The 21,697-nt window shown below is 36.0% G+C and overlaps 1 long non-coding RNA gene across 2 annotated transcripts; it reads right to left on the bottom strand.

The window, feature by feature from the left end:
• Positions 1 to 3,272: 3,272 nt before the first annotated feature.
• Positions 3,273 to 20,761, bottom strand: LOC129922354 (uncharacterized). 2 transcript variants are annotated; one of them, XR_008774363.1, is made up of 3 exons: positions 20,676 to 20,761; positions 13,984 to 14,101; positions 3,273 to 6,970 (listed from the first exon to the last, which is right to left on the bottom strand). It is a non-coding gene; the product is annotated as an uncharacterized LOC129922354 (long non-coding RNA). The 2 variants fall into 2 exon arrangements; XR_008774362.1 differs by lacking the exon at positions 20,676 to 20,761 and having other exon boundaries at positions 13,984 to 14,274.
• Between the last annotated feature and the right edge of the window lie 936 nt (positions 20,762 to 21,697).

Below are 21,697 nucleotides of genomic sequence, written 5' to 3'. Positions count from 1 at the left end.
TTATAACTATTAGCAAAAAAAAAATGTAAATACTTTTAATTAAAAGATTACTTGAAATAGTCTGACATCCTTTTTTTTTTTTTTTTTTAAATGTAAGAACTTATTGATAAATGGTTTATACTGCAGCAATGTTTTTAAATGCAAAAGAGATTTTAATGGTAACTTAATGATTTGAATATATTTATTGCAAACTATTAGCTGCGATAACTTAACACCAGTATGCCAGACAGTATCATAACGGGGCCTTCATGCCAAGCATAGATAATTGAGGCTATGTACTTGCAAACGTACTGATTCTTAAATGTGGAGAAGTTCTATTAACTCTCACTTTTTGTTTCATCTGTTAGCAGTCCTTTAGTTTTCATTTTAAGGACAACTATTTTTAAAATTAAAAGAATTAAATTTTTTATTCCCATTTTTTTTATATTTGTATTTTAAAAAATAAAATAATTAAGAAGAAAAAGCACAATTTCCATAGTATGGCAACTGATGTTGTATATCCATATTAAAACTGTTTGTTAAAATTAGCCGTAATAGTTAATTTAAAACATTAGGGTTTGAATCTCAGTGGTAGCTGCATGATTATCATATGTGGTAGACTTAAATTTATTTTCAGTCATTTCTCCTGTTATTACTCTGTGTTTGCCTGGGTAATGGTTTGAAATTTAGAACACAAAGTACTCTTACCCGGAATCAAGTTGGGATGAAATATAAACCTCTCTCATTTAGCTTCAAATGTTGGTTATACATCACACCACAAATCTTAAAATAGGTCCTCATTGATGCTCTGGTGCATTTCATAATCTCATACTAAGATCTTCCAAATTTTTGTATAATTGAAAAATTTTGGTACTTTTAGATAGACTTGTCATCCTGATGCAAAAAAAAAAAAAAATACTAATTTTTTTGTATAGAGTAGCTTTTTGGTTCTTTTAAAATTATGCTATATGTCAGCCTACCATATATTTTGTACATGAGCCTAGTTAAATTAAAGCAAGAAAACTGTTACAAGTTAGTTTTAAAGGTATTTTCCATTGAATACTATGAGTCAGTGGTCTGGTTAATAGAAACTTACTTGTTTTATGTTGTATTAAATCCTTTTTTTTTTTTTAATTACTGTTCACAGCAAGTTATTGCAGGGATTACTTTTGGCTTTGTAGACATAATCTGTGAATGTTTGAATTGGAAACAGATATTTGCACATAATAGGACATTGCAGGCTTGCATAAGACAACATGACAGATTCATAAACTTTTGTCTCCTAGATCTTGTCCAACATAGGCCATAACTGATTTGTTCAGGATAGGGCATTTTAAAAAGGACAGTACTTGATGTGTACTTTGTAGGACATTACATATTCACACAAGACATTTCTGCTTTGTGCATAGTTAGACATTAGACATGCACCAGATAGTACCTAACAGAAGAGGACAAGACAGAACATTACTGATATATACATGGTAGAACATTTCTGATGTTATTTCATAGAACATACAGATTTGTGAAAAATGTAGCTTTACTGATTTGTACATTTGTTGACTGACTGTCTTGTTTTTTTGTTTTTTTTTGTTGCTTTATCATTTTGGACTAAAAAAAACTTTTGCTCTTATAAACATTCATTTGGTCAAACTTAAAGACTAATTGTTATTCAACTATTGGATAAAGCAAACTCTGTAAACATATTATCCTGATGTGTTCCTACATGAACAGTTTGAATGGACATGAATATCAGTTGGACTCTATACACAAATAATTTGTAGGTTGACCTTCTTATGTGCAATATTTTTTCTTTTTGTTTTCTCCCTTGGATTTATTTTCTCCAAATCAGGATGGTTGGATTGTTGCCATGACATGATCATCCTTTATGCTGTCAAGTGACTAATAAAATGCCAATTATACTCACTCGCTCATTAAGTAGTCATGAAAATTCATTTTAATTACATCCAAATGGTAAAAAAAAAAGATTTAAAAGCCAATGATTTTTTTCGTGAGTGTGTTTTATTTATTTATTTGGTGCCTGTTTGTGGTGACCTCTCATTTATGTATTGCCAAAAGAAATGCTTTCTAATTTTTTTTTTGTAAATGTGCTTGAGTGGTTTAATATTTGATCTGTGAGTCAGTATTAGGGTAATGACCTTTAATACAATATTAAAACTGGTTCCCAAAATACATTCATATTCATGCTCCTGTTCCTTTATAAAGTTTAATTTAATATTAGTTTCGTTTTTTTTTATTAAATAAACTCATTTCTGATGAAAAGCTGTAATGCCATCAATAATTTTAAGTGCATCAATCAGTAATAGAAATTTTATTGGGGGGTAGGAGGGGAGTGAAATAATTCCTGATTTGTTCTTTAAATTTGGTTGACTAAAGACCTGGTTATATGCCCCATCAAATATATCATATAACTTTTGGATTGAAAATCCTTTTTGTAGCCAGCACAGCTCTCCTGTTGGAAAGTTGAACTAGGACATTATAATCTTCATTCAAGAAGAGAAATTCCAAAACAAATAACAGTATTGATGTGTTCAAGTACAACTGTGTCTGATTCTCCTCACATCACATTACTAGTCTCACATGATCCTTTATTGATTGTTAATGGAGGACTTCAAATGTTCTGTTTTGGTTTTATAAAATAGTTTCAAGTAGATGGTGACCAGTCTTTGCTGGAAAGCTCTGATTTAAATTACCAGGAAGACATATATCTTAATGATAGTTCTGATGCTCTGTTAAGCAGTATGTTGGCAACATTCAGAAATCTAGTCTTCATCAATGTTGTACTCAAATTTTCAGGTATTTTTTTTTTTTTCACATTTTTATTTTAACTAGTCTGTTTTTTTTAAATATAAACTCATGTGGTAAAACAATCATCTCCAATGGTCATTCATTGATGGTGCTTTTATATTTATGAAAACTTCATTCTTTTCCCCCAAAATGTTATTGATATAAAGTGTGATTAAATGTTGATATTTTTGTTTGTTTTAATTTTGGGCTTTGGTAGATTGGAGCAGTGACCTATTGTATTTGTTTTTTGCTTAATCAATTGCTACCTTTATACAGTTTGAATCTCTTGAGAAAAATTGAACAGTTTTTTGTTTTTTGGCTATCAAAATACAGTAATCCTTGTATGCAACAGATAAGTGAGTGAGGAAACATTCATGATCATTTTTGGATCTAAAAAGTAATTAAACCTCTAGGGGGCTGTTGTGTCATGTTTTAAAGTTTCAACTCTAGACTTTGTACATACTGTAGGTTTCAGTATTTGTATAAAAACAAAAACGCGATCACCTCTCAACTAAGTTTCATTATTGTATTAGGCCTACTAATTGTAGTCAAGTAAAAAGTATAATGATTCTTTACAAAAAGTATATAACTCACTTTGGCAGTGTGTAATGATTCTCAATAATAACATTTTTAAAAGTCATTGTGTAACAAATCTAAAGTAAAATTGCTATAGCTTTGATAACTTCCACGATGATAACTCTTAGCATCAAGAACTAGTCTTTTTGGTTTGCGCCTCCACTAAATGAAGTTTACTGACTGAGTTTTTGCTCAGTGTACTAAAAATAATGCTGTGCTTAGTTGTGTTTTAGTGCTTGATACTTTTTTAGATATGAAAACTGAACAAATATTTTCTGGATTATGTGTAGTATTGCTGACTGTGTAATCATAATAAGGGATTTAACTGATATGACTAACTTTGTCATTATGGAAATTTTGTAACTGAAATAACTAAGTAAGGGCTCATAATCCTTTGGTAATGGAGTTATCATTTGTTTAAAATAAGGATATTTATTCACTGAACAGATTAATTTCTTATTTCTGAGTCTCAAAACAGGAACCACTGTTGCTAGTAGATTAGGTTTTTGTACTGTTTTGAAACAGCAAAGGTTGACATCCACACGTTATGCCCAAAAAGGTTAATAAAAATGTGAATAAGCCCACAGATTGATCATCAAAGCTTTCTCTTTTAAGTAAATCAATATAAATAAGGGATGTATATTTTAAAGATTTTGACCAAATAATAGAACAGAAAATCTACTAGATCATTTAGTTTTCAAAGTGAAATTTTCATTCAAGATTCTTGAAAATTTCTTTTTATGCTTCTGTCTATAAAGGAACTATGACCATCTTCATTTTTCATTCCAATGTTACTTTTCCATGACCTCAGCTATTTTAAAATGTCAGAACCTTGTTGTTTAATTTCAGATTTTCACCATTCAAAGTTACTAGAAATTGCTTCCAGATAATATTAAACCATTATCAGTTACCCAACTTTTGTATTGTACAAAAGACCAAAAGTTTTCTAGATTGTAACAACTTTTAGAATTAACATTTAGTTCAAATTCAACATTTATTCAAAAAAATAAAGTTATGGGTAGGACAACAAAAAAAAAGTTGTTAATTATACATAGAATTATTTCCCCTTTTGCTTGCCCACTTTGTGTTCATTTGAAAGACATGCTGTAAAGGAGACCAAATGGAAGTGAAAGTGTTTACTGAACTGCTGAAGAATCCACTTGTGATGTGTCACGTGTGTCTGGTGTTGGGAGTGCTAGTGTACAGGTTATTACTTCATAGCTGTGAGACTGCCCCATGAAGACATTCAATCCAATCATGTTCACTACTCATTATTTTTTTTTTTAGCCAAGTAATGTGTAACTGTTCTTTGATTTATATTTTCTCTCTCATTTTGTTTTGTTTGTTCATTGAAATGTCTGTTTCCATATCCTAACTTACAAGTACACCATTAATCAAATTTGTTCCAATTTTAAATGATCTTCAAAGACTTTTTTTCGTTTGTAATGTACTGTGTCTTCATTTGAAATAAAGAATACACGAACTGTTCAATGAGAGTGTGCAGAGTTTTGTGTTTTCATTTATTTTTGCATTTAATTATAAATCTTGTGCATTAAACTATATTTAAACATTTTTTTTAAAATACAGTAATTGTATAAGAAAAAAAATTCAGTTGGTGCATTGGGCTCTAGTTAGTTACTGCACATCCCTTTTTGAGTAACACACCTTTAGTGAAGTCATTAAATTTAGAGACCCTTCAGGATAGAAGACTTTAAAAATAAAGTAGCAATTATACACAAAACAATGAACCATTATCTTCAAATACAAAAACAAACCCTAATGAAATACTCAGAAAGACACAAAGATAAAGGCACACTGACACTTCTTGTTCCATATGCTAGGACAAATTTGTATAAATGGTCCTTCTTCTCTAGTGCAATTAGAGCATTGAATGGGTTGCCTTGAGTCAGCCAGGAAAACAACGACTTGGCAGAGTTTAAGTCATAGATTAACATGCATGACTAGATTGACCTAGGGAGACCCGTGGGACGTAATCATCTTCTTTCTTTGAAGTTACGTCTGTATTTTACAAAATAAGAGGTTTTGAACAAATGCAAATTATGCATATTTCTGTGGACATTGGTTGGTGTGTCACAGGTCTCCTAGTAAGGTATTATATGGCCACTTGATAGTTATGGTTTCATGCTGCAAGCATAAAATCTTTTTACTGCTCTATCAGGTATTGTTAGATACCCGTTAGGTCTAGAGATTGGTGAACGTAAAAATGTTATTGTAAAAACAAGCAAAATATTTTTAAAAAACTAGTTCACCCATGGCGTAGCATTCGTCGCTATTTTGCAGGGCCGGCCTTAGGCGAAGGCAACCTATGCGACCCAAGTGGGCCCCGCACTTTCATTGGACTCGCGCTAATTCTAGGTGTAAATTATTAAATTAAACCATTTTCAAACTTATAACATTTCCTGATTTACCAGGAAGTCCTGGAAATCTGAAATTGCAAAATATACGAAAAAGTCCTGGAAATCTCCGAAATTATTAAAATCTTTTGAAAACTCATTGAAATCTCCTGACATATTCGTGGGGTAACTCTAGTCCGACTTGTAGAAATAAAAATTTGATCTTTTCTTTACTTCTTGGTGTCCAAACTGTTGAGCCATGAAGAGAATTATATATGAAGATCCTTTAAAAAAATACAAAGCTTTTCTAAAAGATAAGAACTCCTTCCTTAAAACTTTCAATAATTTACAAGTTATTTCCCTTATTCAACATCTAACAAAATAACTTATTCGATTTTGTTTTCATATTTTGTTAGATACAATAAATAATTGTTTAAAGTATCAACTTGATCGGAGAATGCGTGTAGGAGAAGCAGCGTTAACAATTATGTAAGGGGACTAAACCCAACAAATTTAGCCATGTCTGTGAATACTGAAGGATTAGTTTTCTTTCCTGTCTATGCCAATGGATACTTGTGCGAAGTTTCGGCTTGATCCGAGAATGGTTGTGGGAGGAATAACGTGTACCAGACAGGCAGATAGACAGAATGAGTAGATATAAGCTTTGTCAAAATTACATGCCCGATTTAAAGTCAAGAAAATTACCTTAGGAGCCAAAATATTTATTTGGCCAACAAGTAATTGGAGGATTATGGACAATTGAATTCTAAACAATTCTCTTTCGAGACTGGTTAGAGTTATAGATTAATGTTTTTCGTTTAGGTAACACTGTATCATTTTGTGAACTCCTCCGTAGGTGCTTCATATATGTATCACATTGTGATATACTGTCCTTTAACATCAGTTTTGTTTTAATATTCAACAATTCAGTTCTTAAATGCCATGTCAGTAGTGGATATATTTGAAAGCATTGTTTAATGTTATGACAAATCCATTTCTTATAAATTTCATACAGGCTTTAAAAAAATTAGCTTGATTTTTTCTGAAAAATTGTATAAATATCAAGTGGAATCTTTTCTTTTTAAAATCCCTTGACTTTAACCAAAAGATGCAATAGTGAAATTTGCTGCTGCCTGTAAATGGAACATAGAATTATCTTGCATTGCTTGTTAAGTTCGTCATGACTATGCATTGGAATGAATGTGTAGCCTATATCGCTTAGAGATTTAGAACCACACTTGCAGCATTAAAGAAACCTGAAAAAAAAAAAGATATAGCTGAATAAATTAAGGGAGACAGCTCAACGAGAGAACGGCCAGAAAGGATTTTTATTTACAGAGCATTACAAACACAGAATAACAGTCCATGTAACAGAGATCCTTCTTAGCTCCTATGCTTGGGCGGAACTCCGTTGTCCTTACTGTAACATGGAACTATACTGTAACTGAAATCATTCTTTTATTTAGAGTCTAGTCTTAAACAATGCGTAAATGTGAGTAAACTAGTATGCACCTTCATTACCATGTGGAGGGCGGTGTGCATGAGTTATATCAATATTTAAAACAAGAAAAACATTAAAAATATTTTTTTTAGAAAGACAATACCTCCTTTATGCAACTTAATGAGCGATTATTTTTCTCTTAAAATTTAATGAATGTTGGATTTAAAAACATTTTTTTCACGTCACCCCTTTCTCACCTGGTTAAGCGAATGTATAGATCTAGTACACCTTTTAATACTCCAATGGTAAGCATTTAGATCTAAACTTAGAAGACAATGCGCAAAATTTCCCTGAACATTAATTTATTAAACTCTTGAATCGAAGCCACAGAAAAAAAAGACCTCTTGTACTATAAATTAATGTAAAGTGCATAAGGCCACTATTTAATGTAAAGGTTCTTTGCATAGTGGCTACCATTTGATGTAATTTACTGGGCATCATTTAATGTATCGTGCTGATAACGCGAATGTCGTGGATTCTCTTTAGGACTCAAGTTACTTGAAAATGTACACAGGACAGCACAGTGACGATCAGAATATACTTTACAAAACTTGACGTAGAAAACATATACTTAATCACATAAGATACTAGTATAACAATAATATTCAGCCATGTGCCGCTGGTCAAACTAATAGTCATCACAGAATAAAAACCCAAGTAAGAATAAAACTGCTATCACGAAAATACTTTAAGTCTCCAAATATTATAGCTCCTCCTTTGTGGTCGAAGATGAGCAAATTTCTCATTTCCTATGGACTCGAAGATGGCTGTAAAGTCCAATAATCGCTTTAAAAAGCCGGCCGCATACGTGGCACGGATGGGTTAGATCAGTTGCGGATAGGCCTGCTTCTTCTCTCAACTTTTTGTCGGTTCGGCGCTCTTTCGCCCTAGCCACTCTTCTTGCTTCAAATCTTGAGACTCCGAAACTCACAGCTTCATGCCATGAGGAGCGATCGAGAGCTTGAAGGAGCTCTTCAGAGTGTCTTTGTAGCGCTTATATTGGCCCCCTGGGAGCGCTTTCCTGCACACAACTCCCCATACAGAAGTCGCTTGGGAAGGCGAATGTCTGGCATGCGACTACATGTCTCGCCCATCGAAGTTGGGACCTTTTTACTGTCGCATTGATATTGTGCATGTTGGACAACTTTAAGATTTCTGTGTCTGGTATGTGGTCGGACCAACGCACCTTATGGATACTCCTTAGACAGCGTAGGTGGAAGGAGTTTAGCTTTTGGCGGGAGTATAGGGTCCAGGACTCTGATGCATAGAGGAGTGACGGGATAACTACAGCACTGTAGACTTTCAGTTTTGTCCTCTCCGATGCCACACTTGTTCTTGAAGTCTGCCAATAACACCACTGGCACGAGCAACACGGAAGTCAACCTCATCATCTAGGTTGGCGTTTGCTGATATGTTGCTTCCCAGATAGACAAACTTTTTGACGTTTGCTAATTTCTGGCCATCTTTGAGAATGTCTGGTTCTGTGACAGCTTTATTTGGAGGAGGTTGGTGCAGCACTTCTGTCTTTTTTACATTAATGGTGAGGCCAAAATTTTTTGCAGACATAAGCGAAGAGGGACAGGCTCTTTTGAAGGACTTATTCATTGGCGGCGTTTATGGTACTGTCACCTGCGAATAGCAGGTCTCTGATGCAGTCATAGTTTACCTTGGTCCTTGCCTTGAGTCTTTGAGCATTGAATAAACTTGCATCGGTGCGATATCGTATGCCAACTCCAATGCTTTCTGTGCGAAAGGCATCTTTCAGCATGGTGGTGAACATTATGCTGAAAAGCGTTGGAGCCAGCACACAGCCCTGCTTCACGCCATTTGAGACAGGAAAAGGCTTGGAGTAGTCTCCGTTGTCTTGGACTCTTCCTTGCATGTTATCATGGAATTGGAGCACCATTGTTATGGATTGATCCGGGCAGACGAATTTGGACATGATTTGCCAAAGGCCTTCACGACTGACATTATCAAAAGCTTTAGTCAAATCTATGAATGCAGTATAGAGATTTGAATTTCGCTCTCTACATTTCTCTTCGAGTTGGCGGACTGCAAAGATCATGTCAACCGTGCCTCTACTCTACCTGAAGCCGCATTGACTCTCCGGAAGTAGGCCAGTTTCTAGGTGGTGTTGTAGTCTGCTCCAAGCAGTTGTCTGCATGCGGCAACAGCCACACCCCGGCAAATCTTCTCGACTGACGGGCCAAACCAGGTGAGGGTTAGCCAGAGCTAGTATCTGGTGAAACTATGGTCTCTGTCCACCACCAGCATGTGAGGTCTGTAAATGATATTGTTCTGTCAGGCCCGTCCTGTTAATGTAACCCAGTAAGCCACATTGCTGGCATGTCGAAAGAATGTGCTAATTAACAGATAGGGGGGATAATTGAATTCCTTTTAGGCATATATATATGGACGATCTAAAATGAATAAAGCAGCATTTAAACAGACAAGAAAGTGTTTGTTAGTCTCTACTAGCCTACTATTACATTGTGTCAGATGGACCGACTCCACCCGCCACAACCGCTGGAATTTAATGGAAATGTTGCAGAAAACTGGAGAAGTTTTAAGCAGTCGTTTCAAATTTACACAATAGCAAGTGGACTTGATACTAAAAGTAAACTAGTACAGTCCATGACGTTCCTACATGTTATTGGCCACGAAGCAATTCAAGTATACAATACATTCCAGTGGAAAGACGATGAGTGTGCAGACTGTAATTTCAGCAAGTCTTTTCATACACTGAATTGCATTTTAAACAAGTTTGAACAATACTGCCTTCCGAGGAGGAATGTAACGATTGAAAGGCAATTTTTTTTCCAGAGAAGTCAAAATGAAGGAGAAACCTTTGACAGCTTTTTGACCGAACTCAAACTCAAGGCAAGGTCTTGTGAATTTGAGCCACTAAAAGATTCACCAATTAAAGACCAAATTGTAGGCGGTATAAGAAATGAAAGCACAAGAGCAAGACTTTAAAGAGAACCTGATCTGAACATTATCAAAACTGAAAACATTTGCCGAGCAGTGGAAGCAACTGAATGGCAACTCAAAGTCATGAAAGAAGACTGTGACGTTCAAGCTGTGTCTACAGCTAAAAACAACTTTAGTAGAACGAAATCAACCTTGAACTGCGGCAATTGTGGCAGACAACATTTACCAAAGCAGTGTCCTGCTTACGGTAGAATATGTCACAAATGCCACAAAATGAACCATTTTTCTAGTGTATGCAGATCAAATAACATCCAATTCATCAATTACAAGACTGAAGCTACAGATAATACCAAGTCTGAAACTTCTTTAATTGGCAATATAGGTTCACAAAACCAATGTAATGAGTGGAATACAGTTATCACTCTAGAAAACAAACATATAACATTTATATTGGATACAGGAGCACAAGTCAACATTCTTCCTTATAGGATTTTCAATCAACTTCGAAGAAAGAAACTCCAGAAGTCATCACCAAGACCATACAGTAGTGAACATTTAAAGGTTGTTGGCAAAACACACATTAAATGTTCAGTAAAAGAAAAAACTGCATGGATAGAGTTTCAAGCAGTAGATACACACTCCAAACCAATTTTGGGTCTACCAGGTTGCCAGCAGATGAACCTTTTACAGAGAGTAGATTTTTTAGAAGATGAAACATTAAACAACTATGCTGATGTTTTTACTGGCCTTGGATGCTTGAAAGAAGATTATACAATCAAAGTTGATCCAAACATAAGACAAGTGGTACATGCAGCAAGAAAGATTCCAGCGGCACTTCGAGAAGCTAAAACATCTGGTCAAGACCCATATTTAGCCATGCTACTGTTCAGAAATGCCCCAAGTCCAGATAGACCTTCGCCAGCAAGGCTGCTCATGGGCAGACGTTTGAGAACTAATCTTCCGACAACAAATACTTATCTCAGACCACAAGTTCCAGACCAGAAAGAAATGGCAGATGTATGGAGAAAGAAAAAAAAATGGTCAAAGAAAATATTATGACAGAACGGCTAGACGCACTGAAAGACAACAGTTTCATCCTGGAAACAAGGTCTTTATGCAAAAGTATCCTGGAAGTCAATGGAAGCCAGCCACTGTCATCTCAGAAGCTTCAACGTCAAGATCAAATTTTGTACGGACACCTGAAGGGGTCACATACAGAAGAAATAGAAAAATGTTAACAAAGACATTTTCTAGACCACACGAAACTCCAGATGTATTTGAATGGGGCAATTCTGATACATCCTACGAAACGCAAGTTACAGAACCCGAGACTGCGATTGCTAGTCCAGCACCTGTTGTAAAACAATACGGCCCAGCCCCACTGGTTACGCTCCATGGCAAGCCAGTAAGACTACCAAACGTTTTCCTGATGTAGATATTTAGACATTCATTATGTCAAATGCAGCCTATTGTGTAAAAGGCTTTTTTGATGTTTTCTTACATTATATATTATAATATTATATTATATAAATATTTAAACCCAACTGTAAACCATTACTTGCAACTTGTAAACATAACAGCAATGTTAGAATTTTATAATGTCAATGTTTTAACTTTGAATAGTTACATTGAAATGTCTATTGATTATCTATGTTAGATGTCAATATATATATATGGATAATCTAACATGAATAAAGCAGCATTTAAACAGACAAGAAAGTGTTTGTTAGTCTCTACTAGCCTAATATTACAAGGTCTAGTTGCGGCTGCATGGTGCTCAAGTCGACTACCAAGGCCACCAGGCGTCACCTAGCAAACGCAGTGGAACGTTTTGGAGCACTGTGGGACATGTAGAGCACACTGGTCATCCACTGCACCCCAAACCAGCTCCAGTTGTCTGTTCTGCCACTGGGTTCAACTGGCAAGGGGCGAGAGAGAGAGAGCCTGATGCAGCGCAAATCTCTCTCACTTTCATAAATTTTCATCGCGCAAGCCACATTCTCATCTCCCATGTTCATCAATCAAAAAAGCCCTGCGGCGATAGGCAAGTGGCGAAGTGGCAAGTGTGCAGCCAAAGCTACAAACCTACACGTAGGCGGCCCAGTCCATGGTCGCTTGCCAGGGACTGGAATAGCACTAGAATTCTGAGCAGCTCCAAATAGTACAATATCTCCAAATAGTACAATATCTCCAAATAGTACAATATCTCCAAATAGTACAATATCTCCAAATAGTACAATAGCTCCAAATATTACAATATCTCCAAGTATTACAATATCTCCACCGTAAATCAAAGACAAGATACGCTCATCTCTTTCAGGACTCAGTAACAATTTGCTAATATACGTCCTTCCTCTCTGAGGAGTGAGGATCAAATTACAACTACCGAAATATCGCGGTTTCACTTTCTCACGGAGAGATTTTCTTTTTGCCCTAAGCACGAACTCTGTAGGTCTGTAGGTGATTCGAAAAATCATAACATGTCACAATGAGTTCCAAACGAGGCTGTGACACCTTTACATCAACTGCCCTTTAGATCACAAGGTCTGTAAGAGGAACTTTAACTTTACTTGAATCAATAAAGCCTTTACATTCGGAAATTTCGGAACGCATTAGTCCTTTCGAGAACGCGATATTCCTTTCAAAACCGATGTAGGATCTAGTTCGAGATTTAGTCTCTAGCCAAATTTACATTCATTTATTTTTACTTTGAAAAATTATAACGGTCAAACTAGATTATTCTCCGTTTGGCCAACAAGCTAGTAATTATTTTCTCGGAAATATACATCAACTGTTAAATTTCTAAGAAAATCGTTAAAGCCATTTTTTAGATTAGAGTCCACCCACCCTCCGTGAAAAAGTGACTTGAATAGATAGATGCATTGTAAAAAAACAACAACTATTTGGATCCTTTATTCAAACGATTACATTGATAAACGGCTTATATATATTTAGATATATTTATATTATCCCTTGTTCTAGATCTATTTTGTATTCACAAGAAGAATGTTGCAAGGGAGATAACTTGTATATTGACTTAAAATTTTAATGTCAAAATGAATTGTGTACCCTTGTTTTGAGTGCACATCTGCTGCCAGTTATTTTCGGTGGATAGGTACCGGCAGATAATCTGATCAACTTTGAAATAACACTAGAATAGTGATTATAAATCTATGATTTCATATATTTGTTTCCCTTATAAAATGAAGATGGTATAATCCTCCAGTCTTACCTTATGATGGTAACAAACAAAACTTTCCATTAACTCAAAACAATTTATATGTATTTCAAAAACTTTAAAACAAAGAATTGAAGAATGTGCGGCTATTAACAAAGTTTTATATATTTCAATAAAATAAAATTTATAGAAAAAAATTGAAAGGGGAAAACAATCAAAACAGAAATATAATCGATTTAAAAAATGGAGTTTGTTCCCCTTGAATGCTCTAGGTTATATAATCATAATGTATATGCAAGCGATGATTTTGGCAAAATATTAACTCCTGTGTCCTCTTTCCTCATTAATCTTCGGACTCTAAGAAAAGCCTTATTATTATTATTATTATTATTATTATTATTATTATTAAATGGATTGATACTTGGTCTCACTGTTCACAAAAAATATTGTTTCCCAGATGTAAGCATACGTAACGTACCAAGAGTTTGTAATTATAATCATTACATAATAAATATCAAATATTAATAAACCAACTCTACAAATACAGTATTATTTTGGATGATATTCGATTTTGGTAACCACAAAAACTTCTGAAAATACCAAATGTTAAAAACAACAACAACAACAACAACAACAAAGCAAATAACAATAATATTTACAGTTTCTATGGAGGAGTGGACCGGCCTCTCTCTCTCTTGATATCCGGCCATCTGCTGATCGCGAAAAGTGGAAGTGATTTTCTTTCGTCTCAAACTGTCACGCTACGACGAAAGGAGGCTGAAGAAGAGATGGTGGATAGATCTTTTCCTATTTTATGAATCTCAGAAATTCCTTAAAAATGACGGGTACGGTACATTATTATGTTAATGTACTATTCATCATTAATTCATCAATACCAGCGCAAAATCTCACAAGGTGAACGTACCGGTAACATAAGTCCTATCTGCCGTGTGGATTGCTAGTGGGAAATTTCCTTTTTTTTTTTTATTCGACTTTTATGGAGGACGTTTTTGTAAAACTTCCAGTGTTTAACATCCTGATTTTTAAACAGGGGACAGTACACATTTTCCTGTAAAAAAAAAAGCATTCCTTCCTTGTACGTAAGTGTCCCTAACAGAGGTTCTTTTGTTCATCCCGGGATTTTTAACTAAACTCATATTCTTTACGATCAAGTTACCGTAGATACAGAAAGATTACAAAGAGACTATATGTTTCGCACAAACTCAGGGCTGGCATCCAAATGGTCAGCTGTTTGGTAAAAAACAAGAAAAATATTTTTTAAAATACTTAAAAAAACAAACAACAAAGCTCATCACACCCATAACTAAAGTAATTAGTTTGGATCAGTCATGTGATTACATTTGTAATAGATCTAGACTAACGATTAGAAATATTTTTTACCAATTGTTTTTGTTTAGCGCAATTTCATGCTTTTAGCTTTCTCAATGCGATATGACTCTACCACTTGTCTGGACCAGTTGGGAAAAAAGAGGGGGGGGGGGGGGGAGGGGTATCTGTTAAAATGCTACAGTGATCGCTTTTTAAATGCATAAGAAAAAACTTATTTACTCAGGGATCAAGCCTCCTTAAGGGGATTATCTCAACAACACCACATCTGTTAAGTACGATTTTATTTCTTTGTTCGATACCAAACAAAATAACTAATTACCAATAGCTAATTAACTAATTAATTATATTTAAAAAAATTGATTCTTGTTTTGTCAGGTGCAATAAATTATTGTGCAAAATTTCAACTTGATCTGAGATTAGGTGTAGTCAAAATAACATGTACAAACTTTTTACCAGACAGACAGAATGAGTTAATGTAATAAGCATTGAAAGAATATTTTCAGCACGACTTTCAGAAGTGATCACCTTCCATACAAAATGTTCAATTAAAGCATGACTGCCTGCGATGTAATAGGTCCTGGTGTCGCCTTGCTGAATACAAATGATGCCTACATAGTGTACATATAAGAGTAGCATTAAGGACCACATTGTTCATGAATACAAATGATGCCTACATAGTGTACATATAAGTGAAGCATTAAGGACCACATTGTTCATGAGAGAAGACAGTGTAACGAATGTGTAACGACAATAAAGGATTGGGTCCATATGGATCAGTAATGTGGTGGTTTTTTTTTTGACTTTCTATGGTCTAGAGCAGTGTTTCCTAAACGAATTATTTATATTTTAAACTACTTTTAGATTTTGTCGCCCCTCCCTCTAGTATCTAGGCGATTTGGAGGGGAGGGGGCCATTGGGTCAATCCCGCGAACCCCCCCCCCCTTAACCGTAAACTTTCTAGGGTGGCGGTCCAGTTTGTTAGTAGAAATCACAGTTTCTTAACAAAATAATTTAAATATTTATATGATAAAAGCGTGTTATTGATATTTTAAACTAACTTTATGTAATGTCGTTCCCCTTATGGTAGGTTGGCCGATGGGGTGGGGTGGGGGCGATTACATCTTCTGCCCTCCTCACCTAAACCTTTTGAGTTGGGGGGGAGCGGTCCAACTTTTATTGAGAAATCATAGTTTGGGAACAAAATTAGTTGAATAGCTATATAACTTTTTATATTATTTCGCTCCCCTCTGGTATCTTGGTCGATTTGGTGGGGTGGGGGGACCAAAGATTCAGAAATGTAATGGATTTATATCAAGAGGATTGTTGTCGTTCGGTTGTAGCTCCAAACAGCTAGTACACCTAAACCGTTGTAGGCGTATTAATTTCTTGGTTTACATAGGCACTGCATTCACTTTTAATCTTCAGATTCGAAGACATATCCATTATTATTATAATCTCTAAATACAGAACTTAAATAAAAGGTGAATACACTTCTTTTTAAAGAAAACGAAATGTGTATTAAAACTAACAGTATATACACAGCTTTCAACTCCAATGTAGTTGTACATATATCACAGGTGATATGTAATCTTGACAATTAAAATAAAATTTAAATAAAAACTACATTTCATTCAGCCACTCGTCTTCAGCTGGTTTTTCACTCCTTCAACTTTCACTCAACTATTAATCACCTCAACTACGACACAACTTTAACTCCCCTATTAATCACCTCAACTACGACACAACTTTAACTCCCCTATTAATCACCTCAACTACGACACAACTTTAACTCCCCTATTAATCACCTCAACTACGACACAACTTTCACTTAACTATTAATCACCTCAACTACGACACAACTTTAACTCCCCTATTAATCACCTCAACTACGACACAACTTTAACTCCCCTATTAATCACCTCAACTACGACACAACTTTCACTTAACTATTAATCACCTCAACTACGACACAACTTTAACTCCCCGATTAATCACCTCAACTACGACACAACTTTAACTCCCCTATTAATCACCTCAACTACGACACAACTTTAACTCCCCTATTAATCACCTCAACTACGACACAACTTTCACTCAAGTATTAATCACCTCAACTACGACACAACTTTAACTCCCCTATTAATCACCTCAACTACGACACAACTTTCACTTAACTATTAATCACCTCAACTACGACACAACTTTCACTCCCCTATTAATCACCTCAACTACGACACAACTTTAACTCCCCTATTAATCACCTCAACTACGACAGTACTTTCACTTAACTATTAATCACCTCAACTACGACACAACTTTCACTCCCCTATTAATCACCTCAACTACGACACAACATTCACTCTCCTTTTAATCACCTCAACTACGACACAACTTTCACTCCCATATTAACCACTTCAGCTACGATACAACTTTCACTTAACTATTAATCACCTCAACTACGACACAACTTTCACTCCCCTATTAATCAACTCAACTACGACACAACTTTCACTCCCCTATTAATCAACTCAACTACGACACAACTTTCACTCAACTATTAATCACCTCAACTACGACACAACATTCACTCTCCTTTTAATCACCTCAACTACGACACAACTTTCACTCAACTATTAATCACCTCAACTACGACACAACATTCACTCTCCTTTTAATCACCTCAACTACGACACAACTTTCACTCCCCTATTAATCACCTCAACTACGACACAACTTTCACTCCACTATTAATCACCTCAACTACGACACAACTTTCACTCCCCTATTAATCAACTCAACTACGACACAACTTTCACTCAACTATTAATCACCTCAACTACGACACAACATTCACTCTCCTTTTAATCACCTCAACTACGACACAACTTTCACTCCCATATTAACCACTTCAGCTACGACACAACTTTCACTTAACTATTAATCACCTCAACTACGACACAACTTTCACTTAACTATTAACCACTTCAACTACGACACAACATTCACTCTCCTTTTAATCACCTCAACTACGACACAACTTTAACTCCCCTATTAATCACCTCAACTACGACACAACTTTAACTCCCCTATTAATCACCTCAACTACGACACAACTTTCACTTAACTATTAATCACCTCAACTACGACACAACTTTAACTCCCCGATTAATCACCTCAACTACGACACAACTTTAACTCCCCTATTAATCACCTCAACTACGACACAACTTTAACTCCCCTATTAATCACCTCAACTACGACACAACTTTCACTCAAGTATTAATCACCTCAACTACGACACAACTTTAACTCCCCTATTAATCACCTCAACTACGACACAACTTTCACTTAACTATTAATCACCTCAACTACGACACAACTTTCACTCCCCTATTAATCACCTCAACTACGACACAACTTTAACTCCCCTATTAATCACCTCAACTACGACAGTACTTTCACTTAACTATTAATCACCTCAACTACGACACAACTTTAACTCCCCTATTAATCACCTCAACTACGACACAACTTTAACTCCCCTATTAATCACCTCAACTACGACACAACTTTAACTCCCCTATTAATCACCTCAACTACGACACAACTTTCACTTAACTATTAATCACCTCAACTACGACACAACTTTAACTCCCCTATTAATCACCTCAACTACGACACAACTTTAACTCCCCTATTAATCACCTCAACTACGACACAACTTTCACTTAACTATTAATCACCTCAACTACGACACAACTTTAACTCCCCGATTAATCACCTCAACTACGACACAACTTTAACTCCCCTATTAATCACCTCAACTACGACACAACTTTAACTCCCCTATTAATCACCTCAACTACGACACAACTTTCACTCAAGTATTAATCACCTCAACTACGACACAACTTTAACTCCCCTATTAATCACCTCAACTACGACACAACTTTCACTTAACTATTAATCACCTCAACTACGACACAACTTTCACTCCCCTATTAATCACCTCAACTACGACACAACTTTAACTCCCCTATTAATCACCTCAACTACGACAGTACTTTCACTTAACTATTAATCACCTCAACTACGACACAACTTTCACTCCCCTATTAATCACCTCAACTACGACACAACATTCACTCTCCTTTTAATCACCTCAACTACGACACAACTTTCACTCCCATATTAACCACTTCAGCTACGATACAACTTTCACTTAACTATTAATCACCTCAACTACGACACAACTTTCACTCCCCTATTAATCAACTCAACTACGACACAACTTTCACTCCCCTATTAATCAACTCAACTACGACACAACTTTCACTCAACTATTAATCACCTCAACTACGACACAACATTCACTCTCCTTTTAATCACCTCAACTACGACACAACTTTCACTCAACTATTAATCACCTCAACTACGACACAACATTCACTCTCCTTTTAATCACCTCAACTACGACACAACTTTCACTCCCCTATTAATCACCTCAACTACGACACAACTTTCACTCCACTATTAATCACCTCAACTACGACACAACTTTCACTCCCCTATTAATCAACTCAACTACGACACAACTTTCACTCAACTATTAATCACCTCAACTACGACACAACATTCACTCTCCTTTTAATCACCTCAACTACGACACAACTTTCACTCCCATATTAACCACTTCAGCTACGACACAACTTTCACTTAACTATTAATCACCTCAACTACGACACAACTTTCACTTAACTATTAACCACTTCAACTACGACACAACATTCACTCTCCTTTTAATCACCTCAACTACGACACAACTTTCACTCCCCTATTAATCACCTCAACTACGACACAACTTTCACTCCCCTATTAATCACCTCAACTACGACACAACTTTCACTCAACTATTAATCACCTCAACTACGACACAACTTTCACTCAACTATTAATCACCTCAACTACGACACAACTTTCACTCAACTATTAATCACCTCAACTACGACTCAACTTTCACTCCCCTATTAATCACCTCAACTACGACACAACTTTCACTCCCCTATTAATCACCTCAACTACGACACAACTTTCATTTAACTATTAATCACCTCAACTACGACACAATTTTCACTCAAGTATTAATCACCTCAACTACGACACAACTTTCACTCAACTATTAATCACCTCAACTACGACACAACTTTCACTCCCCTGTTAATCACCTCAAGTACGATACAACTTTCACTCCCCTATTAATCAACCCAACTACGACACAACTTTCACTCAAGTATTAATCACCTCAACTACGACACAACTTTCACTCCCCTGTTAATCACCTCAAGTACGATACAACTTTCACTCCACTATTAATCACCTCAACTACGACACAACTTTCACTCCCCTATTAATCACCTCAACTACGACACAACTTTCACTCCCCTATTAATCACCTCAAGTACGATACAACTTTCACTCAACTATTAATCACCTCAACTACGACACAACTTTCACTTAACTATTAACCACCTCAGCTACGACACAACTTTCACTTAACTATTAACCACCTCAGCTACGACACAACTTTCACTTAACTATTAACCACCTCAGCTACGACACAACTTTCACTCCCCTATTAATCACCTCAACTACGACACAACTTTCACTCCCCTATTAATCACCTCAGCTACGACACAACTTTCACTCCCCTATTAATCACCTCAGCTACGACACGACTTTCACTCCCCTATTAATCACTTCAACTACGACACAACTTTCACTCCCCTATTAATCACCTCAGCTACGACACAACTTTCACTCCCCTATTAATCACCTCAGCTACGACACAACTTTCACTCCCCTATTAATCACTTCAACTACGACACAACTTTCACTCCCCTATTAATCACCTCAGCTACGACACAACTTTCACTCCCCTATTAATCACTTCAACTACGACACAACTTTCACTCCCCTACTATTCAACCCAACTACGACATACATCTACGTGGTTACATCAGAATCTATTGAGCTAACAGAAACAAATCTTTCCACTGTAGTTTGACAGCAGAAACACTCCATAATTAGGTCACTACTGGGAATTATCTTCAAGGAAAACAGGTGCCTAACGACGTAAAGGTCATGGGCAGTATTATTTGGTACCCTTGAAACAGCTTTAATGTTGACAGGCGTTTACCCTAGAGACAGGGCCGGACTTTCTCATAGGGCCTCTTATATGAGATCAATAATTACGACATGGAAAGAACCACCAAAAACAAATCTGACGACTTCCGGACCAAACCTCAGCAACTGTGACAACTAGATGCATTGGAGTTTTTACGACATTAAAAACGACGCTCCTCGGCAGCTTTCTTGTGTTCTCTGTAATGAAGTGTTTTCAAAGCAACCTATAAAGAAGCTGTTCTGACGTCATACAAGCTCTTCAGTCGTTCCATGTACGTCCCGTTGTTTTTTTTAAATATAAATAATTGTTTAATAATTAAAAATGAATTAATATCTATTCAACCAGACTAGATCACCATCTCATCATCATCTGTCTATTGACTTTCGTCTTAGGGGTGCTGTGACAGTTCGGGTAACCGAATCCACTTTTATGGGTCAGCAGCAGTTCTTAGCAGGACATCAAGAGAGAGGCTGGTCCATGCTTCTTATCCAGCCAGATTTTCTTGGGACGCCCCTTTCTTCGCGCTCCCTCCACTGTACCTTGAAGAATGACTTTTGATAATGAGTCATGTCTTACAATAGGACCGAACCAGACGAGGTACAGGTTCAAAATGTGTCGAGTAGATTCGTAAAGTAGACACCAAAAGTATTAGGGCAGATTATGCTATAACGCCTGTGCTGATTTCGCCACCCAGTCCGCCCCTGCCCGTGATCGAATCGCCGTAGTACATATTTCGTCTTAAGGCCTCCTATCTGCGTCATGACGATAAGTAGCCAAAATAAAAACAGAAACAATACACCCACGCAAGCACACAGACCACTGAGAAGTACACGGATATA

Source organism: Biomphalaria glabrata, chromosome 13 (assembly GCF_947242115.1).
Source record: "Biomphalaria glabrata chromosome 13, xgBioGlab47.1, whole genome shotgun sequence".
NCBI classification, from domain to species: domain Eukaryota; kingdom Metazoa; phylum Mollusca; class Gastropoda; family Planorbidae; genus Biomphalaria; species Biomphalaria glabrata.
This window is presented reverse-complemented; position numbering and strand designations above follow the sequence as displayed.